Source organism: Micropterus dolomieu, linkage group LG13, assembly GCF_021292245.1.
Source record: "Micropterus dolomieu isolate WLL.071019.BEF.003 ecotype Adirondacks linkage group LG13, ASM2129224v1, whole genome shotgun sequence".
Lineage (NCBI taxonomy): Eukaryota > Metazoa > Chordata > Actinopteri > Centrarchiformes > Centrarchidae > Micropterus > Micropterus dolomieu.
The window spans coordinates 24,660,466-24,676,675 of NC_060162.1; positions in this window are offsets into that span (position 1 = coordinate 24,660,466).

Consider the following 16,210-nt stretch of genomic DNA (forward strand, 5'->3'; position numbering starts at 1 on the left):
ATTACAGGTCATCCAGGTTTTAACATCCTGAAGGCACATTTGAAGTTTAGCTAACTGATGAGTTTCATCTGGTTTGATTGATAGATATAACTGAGTATCATCTGCATAACAATGAAAGCTTATGGAATATTTCCTGATAATATTGCCTAAAGGAAGCATATATAAAGTGAAGAGGATTGGTCCGAGGACAGATCCTTGAGGAACTCCATGACTAACTTTGGCATGCATGGAGGACTCATCGTTAACATGTACAAACTGAAATCGATCTGATAAATAGGACTTAAACCAGCTTAGAGCGGTTCCTTTAATGCCAGTGAAATGTTCCAGTCTCTGCAATAGGATAATAAAACCAGTACAGAGAGAAAAGTCCTTTGTCTGATGCAATAAGGAGGTCGTTAGTAATTTTCACCAGTGCTGTCTCTGTACTATGATGAGCTCTAAATCCTGACTGAAAATCCTCAAATAAACTATTGCTCTGTAGAAAGTCACACAGCTGTTTAGCAACTGCTTTCTCCAGAACCTTAGAGAGAAATGGAAGGTTAGATATAGGTCTATAGTTGGCTAAAACATCCGGATCAAGTTTGGGCTTTTTCAGAAGAGGTTTAATTACAGCTACTTTAAAGTACTGTGGTACATAGCCTGTTGATAAAGATAGATCGATCATATCTAGTATAGAAGTGCTGACTAAGGGTAAAACATCTTTAAGCAACCTAGTCGGGATGGGGTCTAAGAGGCAGGTTGATGGTTTAGATGAAGAAATTATTGAAGTTAGTTGGTAAAGATTGAGGGAAGCTGGTTCTACAGCTGTTTCTAAGGTTCCTGAGTTAAGAGATTAGTTGGTGCCAGTTGAGGGCAGGTCTTGGTGAATTTTGTCTCAAATAGCTAGAATTTTATCATTAAAGAAGCTCATGAAGTTGTAACTACTGAGAGCTATGGGAATACTTGGCACAAACAGAAAAACATTTTTATTTTTATTACATTGCTATCGTGGTAAAATTTCAATAATCGATCCCTATTGGCAGAACTTTGTGGAGTTTTATGTTTACTCTGAAATGAGAGATGGAAAGTGATGTTGCCTCAAAATTAAAAGACAAATTGTCTGGTCCTCAGCAGGACCTAGATAAGGCTCTTAAACAAAACAATGGCCATCACCATGCGCTCATGATGATAAACCATACGGATAACAACTGAGGGAGCAGACATGGTGTCTATCTAAGGATGGTGTCATGTCTGGAGAGCTTTCTGAGATCTGTCTGAAGGCACATTATTTGGATGTTTTGTGTGTGTGTGCTGATTTTCTGCTGTACCTCTGCATGTGTGTGAGGAGGCTGTGACAGGATTTACAGAGAGAAAGAAGGTCTGCAGTTAATTTTTGGTAATTAATTTTAATAACCAAGCAGACAGGCGTAGTTCTGATAGCAGATGGAGGAGTCTGGTGGCCTGGCGTGGCGCGATCCACTCCAGTGACTCGGCTGACTTCTGCACTTCCTCTCTCGACACCTCCTCCTCCTCCTCCTCCTTTCTCCCGTCATCCTGCGGGGTCACGGGGTCGCGGTCGGAGGAGACAAGTGTGAAACGGAAGACGATGCAGTTGTTCTCTGGCGAGGACTCCTTTATGATGTGAAGATGCAATCAGCCCCTGACAGCTGGTCAGAAAAAGACAAACAGTAGGTTCTTAAATCTTCATTAGTCAACAGTAAATGAGGTTTGTTTTACACTGCGACACACACACACACACACCGACACACACAAACTGGCAGTGTGCATATCCATTACGCCTCAACTGAGAACCATGGTAATGGTGTCTATTGATTTACTTTCTCTGCTCGACTAGTCAAGCATGTAGAGTTTGGATGCTGGGTAATGAAATTACCTTCACTATGGAGGATGTCAGGAAAATGTTACAGCTGGAGAGAGGCCCCTCAGTGAGCGTGTGCGGTAAACACAGCACCTGTTTGCATTTGCATCGTCTTAATTCACAGCCAACAGCAGAGCTTCCTGTCTCAATCTGTCTCTTTTTTTTCTCTCTGCGCCCATCAGGGCAGTAATTCATTTATTATTCATCTCATCAGTAGCACTAAATGATGTAAATGACCTTCTCTGAACTGTATGGGAGTCTATTTGGACACTGTCAAACACCATTAGACATTCAGCGCCCGGCTGCTCGAGAGGGTCAACTCTCTTAGTTCAATACTGACAGATAAAGCGTGACTGGGCTTTGTGCTCATGAATGGATCCGGGAGCCCATGGCCACTCAGGTGTATTTGTGTGTGTGTGTGTGTGTTCGTGTTCACACGTGCCTGCCTGATGTGTGCTTTAAGAGACATTAAAGCTTTTGGATTCAATCTCTAATGGAAAGACGGGGGCAGAAATGACAAAATGGTGTGAGTCAGAATTGAAACCATGACATACAAGTACATGGTTTGCGATGTGCCTGGGACATTTGAGTCAACAGGAAGAATGTGTGTGTGTTTGCTGTGTCTGTCTCCCCCCGAGCTCGCCGCTGTTAGTCAGTAAACACAATGCCGCCTTTAATTAGCTCTGCGGTTCTAATTGATTAAAATTCCCTGCAGCGCAATTATGCGATTTCATAGACATGCTTTCCTTTTTCTGTCTCTCTGTCTTTTGACTTTCTGCCTCGCTGCATTTTCTCTTTTCCTGCCATCTCTCTGTCTGATTCCAGCATTATTTACACCCGAGCAGACTGGATGGTCAGTCACTCCTCTGCTGGTCATGGTCCTGATGCTTCTGCAGTACAACAAAGGTGAAAGGTCATCTGTCTGTCTGTTTGTGTGTGTTGATCTGCAGCTGACAGTGAAACTGTTCCCACGACGCCTTTCGCACATGCATTCAGAAAAATAAAAGGTCAAAACTGTCAAAATGGTTCAAGGTGAAAATTAAAGAGTCCATGCTATTAACGTTATTTTCACTAACACGCAGATTTATTAATAAAGTTGCAGGCAGTTTCTGGCCTGCTTGACTTCTTCCTGCTTTTCTAAAGTTTGCAAAACATTTTCCATAAAAACATCTCAAACCATCCTGCTGCACAATCCACCGCTCCGCTCCCCTTTCAGCATAACTAATATATTGTTGCTAGCGAGGTCAACATTTGTTACATGTGATCCATTCACTTTCTAAATTATGCCGACAGAGTTTATAACTTATTTTGGCTGGACTGTTGCTTTAATAGTGTCAGCTATGATGAAGCAAAAGTGTACAGCTAACTGCATCCCCATAAAGGCCTTCAAGGCGAGACTGTTAGCCCTTCCTGGAGAGAGAACGGTGGAGGTTCTGTTGCACCATCCACTTTAATTTAACCATCTTTCATGTAATCAACAAGCTTGCTAACTGACAGTCATGAATGGAGTGTCATGTGAGTAGTGTTACTGCTGTGTACATTGGCTGCAGGCCGCCAGCGCGTATACTGTCAACAAGGCCCAAGTGCCTTGTATGCATCTGTGCCTTTGTGTGTGTGTGTGTGTGTGTGTGTGTGTGGAAATCATGTGTGTCAAACATGATCTTCATGATTCTGTGAGGTATACGCACGTGCCCTGCAGTGCGCAAGCTCGCCAGCCTGGCATTATTAGGAGCGAAAAGGCCCATGATGAGAAAACCATTTCACTCCATTGAAATAACACTCAGGAAAATTACTCTTTGAACTTGACTACAGGCTTAAGAGCCTCATCACAGAGTCATTGCAGCCAGAATGGCAGCGTAGCAATAAAGAATCCTCGCACACGTCGAGACAGCTCATGAATAACAATGAGGAGCAGGACCCAATCACGGTGACAGAGTCTTAAACAGTGGGGAAGGGAAGGAAGTCTTTATGTGACTCCTTCGTTTGTCTTTTGTGTTTCTCACACATGTACACAGAGTCAGCACACTATTGGCTGAACATAAAGGTCAAGAGGTCGGGATCAGTGTTGCACCTGATCTTATGGGATTTAAAGGTCTTAGATTGATTTGATTTCATCTGAATTTCAAAATAATAAAATGTCAAAAAACAGTTGTGGGATCACCAAAGTTTTTATATTTCATCTTGAGGGCGACTTTAATATCTTTATTAAAAAACAAAAAAACACAGTTAGATTTATTGTGAACAAGGCGTTTCGCCCCTGGCTTCTTCAGGTTCACTCAGTGAAATTGAAAGAGCACTCACAGGTGCTAAATAGGTACTGTCTAGGTCACATGACCAGTAATCCCAGTCTCCATTTTTTCTATTGCTTTATTTTACTAATTGATTTATTAAAATAAAAACAAACATATGACACAACCATCTATAATACAAAAGACATAAACATGATATTGACAAATGTAGACAACCCTTCATGAGTTACAAGAATTGAAATCATTTCAAAGACAAGGAACTATTAAGTACCTATCCATGTGCTGCCTCTGTCCCTCTACCACTGAATGGGAAGGGCGGGGGACTCAGTAGCTCATCTCTCCCTAGGGATGAAAGTCCCCTCAGAGACAGATGGCTAATCATTATTGTGTCACAGAAAAGAGCTTAAATCCTGTGTTTCACTAAATTCATGAGGCTCAGTCATGTTCAGTTCATGAATCCAAAAAGCATCCCTTCTTACAAACTGGTTAATCAAGTTACCCCCCTCTTGGATCAGTCTAACTCTTTCAATGCCAATAACGTTAGGGGAATTAATTTGTTTATGTCATGGCAATCTTACCCAATAGTTGTTGAGACGTTTCACTCAACAACACAAATGTGAAATTCATGGTGGCCCTAGAATAAAAGTTACAAGATCACCAAAGTCAGCGGCTTTACTGTATCTATTAATCTATTCTATTTGTAAAGTCAAATAAATAAATACCAAGTTACAAAGGTCCAAATTCAAATTAGTGAGGTATAACCCAATGACTGAAATCCTCTGCAAATGTCTTTGATGATTAATGAGATGGCATAATGGGCAGCGCTGCACAATTATCCAGCGATGACTCAGAGGAAATTAAAGTGGTCTTTGACAACTGAGTACACTGGCCACTCCCCTTTTATGCCCTTTTAACTGTCTTCTAGATGTGCATCAACACAAAGCACTCCTTTCATACAAAGCCAGCATGCCCAGAGACACTTTTTAAATATCGTCTCTAATTCATTTATTTTTTTGTCAGCGCTTATTCCTGGGGAGTAATTCTACTGAATAGTGGAAGAAGTTGTATGTTTTCTCTTCCTAGTCAGTAAGTTACAGTCTGTGAGAAGACATGCATATGTTAACGTTTATGTACAGTATCTGCCCTGGATGACCTTGTTTTAGGTCAGATGTAGTGGGTGGCTAATCTCTTTAACAATCTGAATGCAGGAACACAGCTGGGCCAGCCGTATCCCAGCATGCCTCAGTTCACATCTTTCTGGCCAAAACCAACTGATTCTGCACGTAGTCAGGAATAACTCAGGCACAGCTTGACATTTGGCATAGGGAGAAAAGATATTGGATTTATAATTGAATTAGTGTGAGGAGAAAAAAAGTTTTAGGGGACTATTTTGCTGAAACATAATGACTTAGTGCAGATAAAAAAAATAAATCACTACAGTACTTTATTAAACCTCGCCTTTGGATATCTTTGTGGTTTCACATGACTGAAATGTGGTGTTTTCAAAATGAAAGGTCAGAGAATACTTAACACTAATTTATTGTTCCTTCTTGACTTTTTAGCCCTATGCATTGCATTAAAGTTGGAAGCGCACCATTGTCTACAATTTCATTGGAAGCTTTAACATTAAGTTTTTACTTAATTGGACCTAAGACACGGTGCCCGTGGGTGTCCACATTCAGTGGTTTGTACATGTAGTGTTTTTGGCCAGTCAGAGAGGGACTGGCATTTAGAAGAGGTGTATACAGGGATGGCTCCATGTTAAATATATTATTGTTCGTTTATTGTTAAATCTTGTTGAGAAAAACTTACAAACCCCCCCCCGGTGACCAAAGAGTCCAACTTCTCTTAAAAAGTATTAAAGTACTTTTGTCTTGGTATTTCATGTGTCAGCAGATGGCGGGCCCCGAGGGAGCGCGGTGTGCGCCTCTGAACGACCTGTAGCATTTCCTAACAGCTTCATTTAGTTCCAGGCATGGTGTCTGGCTGGGTGCCTTAACCTGGCTGGGCCCTTTAGGGCTGCCAAGACCCACAGCACCAGCCTTATTATTCCCCTCTTGCTCCGACTGTGTAATTTGATCAAGTTATTCATAACATTTCAGCTGACGCCTCTCCCTAGAGTTAGCGTGACATTGCTATTTGCAGAGGATAAATGCATTATAGGATGGCCCACTGCTAGGAAATTGAGCATTAATATTTGCTCTTGATGTGATGTATATAAACAGACAGATTTGCCGGCTCTTGGCTCCTCTATTGACAACCCACGAGGGACGGTGGTTGAATAGTTGGGGCCGATTTGAAAGACGGGAGATAGGATAATAATAATAACAATTCATGTTTGTGTTTTTATCTGCTGGGAAGGATGCCTGCTGCTTCCCGTCTCGGCAGTTTGCTTCTAGGTGAGGTGGTTGGCAGCTATCAGCGGGGTCCTGGTGGCACATCAGTCGTCACATTGCGTTAATTTCACTCAAAAAGCATGCAGATGCAGCCGGAGAGGGAAAATGCAGATGAAAGCAGCGGTAGAAGGACGCACCACTGGGACCATCCCTGGAATTTAGTCGGGCCTGGTTAAATCGATGCAGCCATTTCCCTCAGAACACCAAAACCTGCAAGGCGCTGAAAGCATTATTTCTGAGGGAAGAATCCAACTTTCAAGGCTTTCAATCTCTCTGTGAATCCATTCAAATACAACAATAAAAGCCAAAATACATCCCCCATACATAACAGCCTTCCCAATGGCCTATGAGGAATAGAAATCGTTCAGTCCTTGGGACCTACACGCTAGTGTTGCTTGCTGCATTCTACATTTTCCATTTAACACAGCCTCCTGAAATGGCATCCCTCAACAAAGTCACAGCGTTAGCCTGGCCTTGCAGTGCAAATAATGCTGTTTGACAATGAGGTCTATTCTGGAGGGATGCAGTTTAAAGTATGTTGGAGTGCACAATAGCTTCAAGGCTAAAAGGCTAGCCTGAACTAACCATCTCTCATCTGTGAAATGGGTGTGTTACAGGTGTTGTACTATAGTTCAACTTCTGATGTGTGTTTATTAAAACAAAAAAGTGACAAGATCATTTAGATGCTGAGGCCCAGAAACTTTATTAACATGAATTACAGAGAGCTGAGAATTGACTGTGACTTGTATCTGCATTAGAGCTGCAACAATTAGTAAAATAATCGAGTCAATCAAATAGATACAGAAAATAAATAACCCTTTAGTCATTTTTCCACCCAAAACTCCAAACATTCACTGTTTCAAGCTTCTCAGAATGTAAAGATTTGTTACTTTTCTTTTGTCATATAGGATGGTAAACTGAATATCCTTGGGTTTTGGACTGTGGGTCGAATAAAACAAAGTATTATCCCCTAAAGCTGTGTGAAATAACGGGTATTTTTCACCTTTTTCTGACTGGAAGGCCTCAGATCTCATGGGTTCAGGCCAGCTTCTGTCATCTGAAAGAGGTAGCCAGTGGAAGCTTCATATCCTGTGCAGATCTTCACCTGCTGTGCTGACTTTCATATTGTATTGCATGTACTCAGATACGTGTCATATAAATATGATTTCTCCACTCACAACATGCTATCCAAAACCTTAGAGAGTGTACAAAAATTATTAGTGGGGTTGAGGAGGCCAGAAATGGAGGAGGTTATTGTATGTTTTCTTCTGGCTTAAGGTAGAATAGTCTGACTTTTTTGGGGGGGAGCAGGCTAGGGTCTTTCTTCTTCTTCTTTGATGCTATAATTCTTGGCCGAAACACGGCACAGATTTCACGGTTCATAAAGATGCGACACTTCTGTTTCAGTATGAGGCTTTTATTAATGTGTACATTGGTTGTGCACATTAGAAGTTCCATTAAGATAATAAGGTCTGTTATGTAGGACTAGATGTTAATATCCCTTAATTGCACACGTGAGACATGCTGCCTAGACTCTGCAGTGATGGTCAAGTGAGTGATGGCTTCTTCTGGGTTATCAAGTGGGCGCCCTCTTCCCTCGATGTTTCGCTGATAGGCCCACAATGCCTATAAAATGATGAGGCTACGAGCAAAAAGCCATTAAAAATAGCATTGCATAAGTAAATGACGACTGTCAAAAGATACAAACAATGAATTGTGTGATGATGCATTTTATTCTGTCTGGGGACTTTGGTTATGTCATCTCTCGTGTCCCTGTCACGCTCTACTGCTCGAGTATTAATAGCAAAATTGTCAGAAAAAGAATCTCAATAGAGAGTGGTATGTTTTGGGGCTCTTTGCTTGATTGACAGATGTTACAAGCTTAAACACTCAGCCATTGTGGTTACCACAGCTCCATCGATCCTTCTATCTTTCCATCCATCTATTTTGTGCTGCTTATCCAGGTCCAGGTCATAGTGGTAGCAAGCTAAACAGAACAGCCCAGCCATCTTCCAGCTCCTCCTGGGGGACCCTAAGAAGTGCTCCCAGAACAGATAAAATATAAAATACCATCATTCTGGGTCTGTACTGGGGTCTCCTGAGGGAAGAATCCTAATTAGATGCCCAAAAGCACCTCAACAGTCTCCTTTCAACAAGAAGGAACAGGCAGCAGTTGAACTCTGAGCTCCTTTGAGATGTCTGCGCTCCTCACCCTGTCCCTAAGGGGAGCCCACACACTGTAAAAGAAACTCATTTAAGCTGCTTATATTTGCGATCTTATTCCTTTATTCGTTACTCAGAGGTCATGACCAGGGGTCACTGTAACTGAATATTCTCCGTCATTGTTTTGTTAACAAGGACGGAAATAAATTGAAAGGCCCCCCATCATTTTGACAGATTAAGACTAAGAGCAATCTACCATGATGTTAAGTATTTCACATGCCACACTGTAGTCCCAGCCTGTCCTCACCAAAAAAACAACTGTATGGGTTGCATCTTATTATGACCCATATTTATTGTTACATTTGCATTTATTCGTTTAGCTGACGCTTTCATCCAAAGTGACTTACAATTGCTATACATGTCACAGGTCGGACGCCTCTGGAGCAAGTGTCTTGCTCAGGGACACAATGGTGGATGTGTCACAGTGGGGAGTTGAACCCGGGTCTCTCACACCTGAGGCATGTCTTACCCACTGGTCCATCACCACCCCATTGTTAGGCCACGGGCCTCTAGCGGCCATATGACAGTAGCAAAGCAAGATGTCAGGTGATGTAGGATAGAGTGCGGAAGTTGTAAGGATTTGGATGGGGTGGGTGGGTCAGACTCAGGACTTGAACACAGGAGACTGGTGTTCGAAACCACTGTTAAATTAATTCAGTGTTGACTTATTTAGCTTTTTAAGTTTAATAGCACTACTGACTATGCCAGTTGTAACCCATCCACAATGTTTTCCTAAACTTAACCAAACTGCGACTGTTAACCATGTGTTAAATGTCATGTGACTTATGTAATGTAGTTGAGGTACAGTACGCCTGTTGGTGGACTAGGACTTTTCAACAGTTATATATGTTGTTTTTGGATGCATTGACAAATTACCTATTTCGTCATTTAGATATGAGGACCTGTTGTGTATACCACCTGTAGTAGACCCCCTGTCCTGTGGGTGGTGCATATTAATTAGCAATTGCCTAGTAGTCTTGTCTTTGATCGCACATGCATAACCTCTTTGTCTAGCTGGCTTTGGCCATCACATTGGTAGGTTATATTTCCACATGCGGTGGATCCTCAGACAGTGCCAGCTAATGTTACAAAGAAAGCAAGTGGCAGCAAGGAGGTAGAAATAATTCTCTGCTTTACGTGATGACATGAAAAGCGTCTCTGTTCATCTTTTCTCTGAATGCCTTTTTAAATGCATAATATGCAAGTTCTGTGTATTAAATACTATTGTGTTAGAATTGTTTTGAAAATGAAATGCTATTAAACATGCAATATGTCTTATGCAACCCCTGGCCATGACCATAGGTGAGAGTTGGAACACATCCTGACATCCTGATTGAGAGCTTCACCTTTATGCTTAGCTCAGTCTTCACCACGACAGTCCAGTACAACATCTGTATTACTATACATTGTTTACTGAGCAACTCAGAACAGCTCAATTGTATTGCACACTTGAAACAAGAAATTCCCCAAGCACAGCGACAACAATCAGGTGCTGGTATATAGCAGGATAAGTCTATGAAAAATCAAAAAACAAACTACCACACACTGGTCTGACTTTACTACCTTTATTGTGAGCAATGCGTTAAGCTCATTGCTTCTTCAGGCTCACATAGTGTGATGTTCCCAGATCAGTCTTTTATTTATTATGCTACAAGGCAACAATGTATAATTTTTTCCCTTGTCCAAACCAAACGGAACTACAGGAATGAAGGCAACCTTAGATATATCCCTCCTGCAATAATTATGTGCCTCCTCTAATGATCGTGTGCCACACCTGGAGGATCGAGAGTCATGCGGTCAGAGTGGACACTGTTATTAGGGTCTATCAGCAGGATGTGACATTTCAGCTCTTGTTCAGAGAAGGGACAGAAAAAATGAAGATATCAGAGACAGAAATGAAGATATCATGGAAAGTAAGGAGGTGAAACACATTGAATGCTTGAACGAGCAAGACAGAAAAGAGGATGGTCGGGGGTTGACGAGAGGCTGCCATTGTGTGAGAGAGAAAAAAGAGGCAAGATGGAAAGACGAATAGAGGCATGTATAGAGGGGGTGAGAGAGGCTGAGGAAAACCCATAAAGGGAGAAATTACAGAGATGGAGGGTTGGAAGCCAGAACAGGAAGAGTCAAGCAGAGAGCATAATTTGTGGGACAGAAATGGAACACTGCCCACTGTGGTGCCCAATTCTACGGTTTTATGTCACAGTGAGCTCTCATAGGGCTAACATTTGTACAGCTAGTGTCCAATTTTGTTTTAGTACACATGGATCCCGTCCAAAAGCCGACACGTCAAAGAAAATGAATTACATGACATGTTGCTTGTCAAATTGTGTAGATGGAGACTGTAATGAGAGCGAGGTCCAATGGTAGATTGAACTTCCTGATTGTCCCCACAGGCTGCAATATGACCTTAAATTGCAGAGAGCTGACCAGCAGGCTTTGAAGTAATTGGCACATGGCAATGCTTTCAACAACTCTTCTTTATTAAATCGAACGCTAATGCAACATTACATTGGTTTTTGCCATTAGGCCAGCGAAGCAACGCTGCCTTGTGCTATCAATGCTAATAGCTCTGTTGCTCATTGGTTTGATAGATCGGCCCATAAATATGGTCCTCCATGTTGCTCTCATTACATTGCCCAGGTCTTCAGAGTTGTGTAGGATCTAATGGGTCGAAGTGAAGTGTTGTTTAAGTGTTGTTACTTCCCATCAGATGCCAGCTGCATCTCTAACAACCCTCTTAATACATCCCACTCGCGTTCTCGTCTTGTTGTTCAGTCGAGTTTCCGTAAACAAGCAGAAGTGAAGTTGGGGAGGTGAAAGTCTGCCCGCCGGGGGAGACATTCTCTGAATGTGAGGCTCGGCCTTTGCAGTGATGCCTGGGAATTCTCCAAATTATTGTAGTCACAACAACAGAATTTATGCAGGTGATGAGTTGTGTCCAGATCATCTTGCAACGTTTTGCGGCGCTGAGGTGGCCTGTTAGTTATAAAAGGGCATCCTCGTCAAACTGACATTGAACCCCTGAAGAGATGTCATTGCACCACAATCACAAAGTGAATTGTAAGGTAAATGTGTTTCTTAAAGGGACACAGTGGGAATATTGAGAATGGGTTGCTAAGGTCTCAACCAAACAGTATCCCCACCTGCCCCCTCTCTTGAACAAGAAACACGTGGCTATATTTGACAAACTTATTGTAAAAGTTGTAATAAAGAAGTGACATTAAACAGCTTATTACTGAACACACTAGCAAAGAGTCCTCACTCAAGACCATTTCACACTGCTGATGGTTGAAAACTGCATTTGAAGGAAAACTGTTTTTTACTTACTGTTAGATGACAGAAAGATGTATGCGCAGAGTTTGACACTTGAAGGCTGTTTTCATATTCACTTGCTGAAGGGAGAAAGGTTAACATGTGCACCTAAAAGCAGAATTTTGAAATACTAGTTTGAAAGTCAGTCATGAATTTTCAGTAAAGTAGGAGACATAGTGGTCCAGTAGTTAAACTACTAGTTAATAGTTACGACTGGACCGCCAAAAAAATATTGTTTTGCATTTTCATACATGGAACTTTTTTTGTGGAAAATAACACATCATATGCAAATTACTATTTCGAGGAGAGCATGTCTTGCATCAAGTTTTTATTTATTTATGAGAGATGCAGAGAGAAATCCTATCAAGAGTCAAAGATAATTGGATGGATAATTTAAAAAAACTTGATTAATGTTGTTTAAAAACAGGTGAGGTGTCTTACAATCAGCACCTCAGCATCCCTATTTCCTACAGGTATGAAGAGAAACAAGCAGATACTGTGCGTACTGTTTGTTGTGATTAAATAGTGATGTTAATACTGATCAAACCCATGCTCACTCCCCGACTCTTCACATTTGGATTCAACGCACTGGGGATCGCTATAGCGTCATGGTTCAACACAGTGGTGGAAGCCCTGTAGTGTCAGTTTTTGACGGTAAAGGTAGGTATATGATATTTAACAGAAAAGACTGAGTAAGGAGGTGGTTGGGCTGAATGGAGGGCCAGAACCCGGACTTTGAACCAGGAGAGCGGCGTTCATGTCCCGTGTGAAACAAAAAGTCAACTTTAAATACTTTTATTTAAGTCAGGCAAGTGAAATTACTGACATGCGTAGGTATTTTGACCCAAACCATGATCTTTTCCTAACCTTAACCACGTAGTTTTGTTGCCTAAACCTGACCAAGTCCTTTTTTGTGTCTAAACCTAACCAAACTGCAACGTTTCACAACTTTAATAATGTGCCGTTTCAAAATCGCGATGTTTCGAAACGCTAGCATTTAATTTTGAAAATGTAACCGGACATTGCATATTTGTTGTTTCCAAGCGTTGTTAATTCGACCGTGGAGCCGTAAACGTCTAAAAATGACACAAAAGGGGCAACCAGGGCGATGTGAGATGAAAAGTGAGATGTCACTGCAGTGTAGAGGGTATGCGTTGATCTCACTTCCCCTTCCGGAACACGCTGGACTGAGAGGAAAAACTGTTACCATGGCTGCGTTTAGCAAACCGGGAGTAAAACGAGTGATTATTTGCTCAAATTAAAGGCAGTTGGACTCAACAGTGATCCTTACTGCCTAACAAAGAACCAGTGGGCCAGCTCTTTCCCATTTTAGATGAGTTGTTTGTGTTTTAGCTGATTCAAGCTAACACTGCTCGTCTTTCTGCCACTCAGTGAGTGTAACTGCTTTCTGTGACATCATGCACATACCCTTTATTGGCGATTTCCTTCTATGACTGGGATTAGAGTTACCTTTAAAACAAAGGTAACTCTAGTACTTTCTACCATGCTGTGTATAGCACTGCCAACTAGCTCAATATACTGAAATCTTGATGGTTCTGCACATCAAAAGAGATATATATTGACCTCCTTAATCTAAAATAGTTGCTGATTCAAATGAGGTCAATCAAATCCTAATAGCTTAGCTGAATGGTAGGTATTACGTAAGATTCTTAAATATTGTCATTAAATCCTTATTATTCCATACTTAATTCATGTTTTTTTTAAAGCTATCCTCTTCTCAGATTTCCCGTGATTACAGTGGCAGGAAATTATATGTCACTTTTTTCTTTCAGGTACCCCCTGGGCAACGTTAAAGTTTCATTACATATAATAAGTAGTGATTTCAAAGGGTAATGTCATGTTAAGTAAAATAAATGAAAAATGTGAGCGTTTTGTGCTGAAACATCTTATCTCTCGGGTCTTTGCAATGTGCTGTTACATAGTGATCCCACTTGATCTCATTTATGTCTGCCCATGGTGCAACAGAAACAGCAGCAGGGCAATAGGGAGGAAAACATTTTTCAACAGCCAGAAGCTAAAGACATCAATGCGTCATGCCGGACAATCTGTAACTGGGAAACAACTGATCTGGGATCTGAAACCAAAGCTTCAGTCGCTGTGTATGCCCCATTGGGATTGGGGTATGGCAGGCAATTTAAGGGCAAAGGCTCTGATTGATAAGGTTGCATCTCCCCTTTGGCATAATATCAATCTTATATCAAACCCAATCGCCCTCTTCTCAATCTCCATTGAACCATGTGTGTCTATCACCAACTCTATCTGGTATCACACAGAATTTGTCTGGGCTGTTTTCTGTATATATGCAATAGCTGACGGTGTTAGCAGGTGGGAGAGGAGCAACACAAAGCATGCTGACCTTGGATGAGCAACCTGGTGGATATCATGTGAACATTTTCATTCACACACTGCAAAACGACTAATCGACAACAAATTGTCAAGCTACACTTACATTTCTTATAGATGATCTGTGAAGAAATTAGCCCTAATCCAAGACCATCCTAAAATGTAACACGGTCCTAGATAGCTTGGTATAAATTGGTTATAATATGACACTGTAGAATTTGTTACATGCAGGATACTGATAATAGGATGTCTCCAGATGACCCAGGTAATGTCTTAATGACTTTAAAGGTGAAAACAACACAAAGTCTACAGCCATGCTACGAGCTCTGTGAGGCTGTATATGAGCTAATTAACATTAAACACAAACTATAGCTTATAACTATAGCTTCTTTCTAAACCTCACTCAGTATTGTGATGTCAGATATTGAGTTTATATTGTAATTTTGCTGTTGCACACTTCATTATTTGTTTATCAAAAGTCATTTCATCATCTCAATATATAACAATGCTATCGCATGTCGCAGATTTTCCTCATATCGTGTAGGCCGTTCTAACGCCTTAGTTCGCTTCATTTCTCGTTTGGTAGGCTGAACATGCAAAGTGGTCAAAGGCTTGGCTACAAGCCAAAGATAAGGAGAAAGAGAAATACCATTTATGATTCAAGTTAATTTCTTGAAAGGGGGGAAACACTGCAATGCCAAAGCATGTCAACAATGCAGCAGTAAAAGGAAAAACTCAGTACCTTCAACTGTCTTTAAGTCGGAAAAGTCTCGTCTTTCCAACAAATAACAAAAAAGTATTGATAGTGGTATGGATAAAGTTTTTTTTTAATTTAGGCTTCTTTTTGGTTCTCCTCATACATCACTTAATACATAATATTGCCAGGTTTGGATCTGTCATGATCAGTGTGATGGAACATCATTTCCATCCGGAGCTGGTGGTAATTTAGAAAACTCTTCAATTAACTTCAGGGTCGTCTTAAAGTGGAACCGAAGCTGTTTAAGATGTATTAGATTTATTGTTATATAACAACTTCTAAAATACCTTAGTTATCTTACACATTTCCTTTAACTTCTCAGTTTCCCTGGTTTATATTCAAATGTGGAAAAGGCTTGAGGATTGACATAGGAGAGAGATGGAGAAAGCAGATGAGCTCGAAAGAGATGGAGAAACACAAGAGGACTGTCATTCGCCTACTGGACAGGCCCATCATCTCAGCAGAGAGAGATTTAGGCTTCAAATTGAAAAAGTAAAAGTGGATACCATGAAATACTAATTAACAAAAACAAGTTCTGTATCACCCCGCGACCCTGTACGTAGGATAAGCAGTTGACGATGGATGGATGGAAGTTCTGTATCAAATGCCAGAGAGAAACTAATACAACAACAGCAACAGTTGTGACATGTATCCTGGTAATTGTGGTGTGTTCAATTGTGTTAGACCACATACACCATCTCCACCAACTAGTTGCCTACTGTTTTTTTCAAACACATTCCTGCTGCATATACCTGCTGGCACTTCTTACCTAATGTAAGAAGTGCCAGGCAGACACCACCTGCATTGAGGTGGTGTGAATTTGTAATTAACTGGGATAAATTGCACTGATTATGGTGTTAATTGGTATCCACAAGAATAGGTACAGAGCCTCCCGTAAAGTATATACATGTGAACTTGAGGTGTGAACACACATCTGTTTAATTTAAATGTTGTATCTTAAAAAATCACTTACCTGGACTCATCTGTTAGTCCCTCAAAAGCATAGCAGAAGGCATTATAAATTCCTTTGCATAAATACATGTACTGT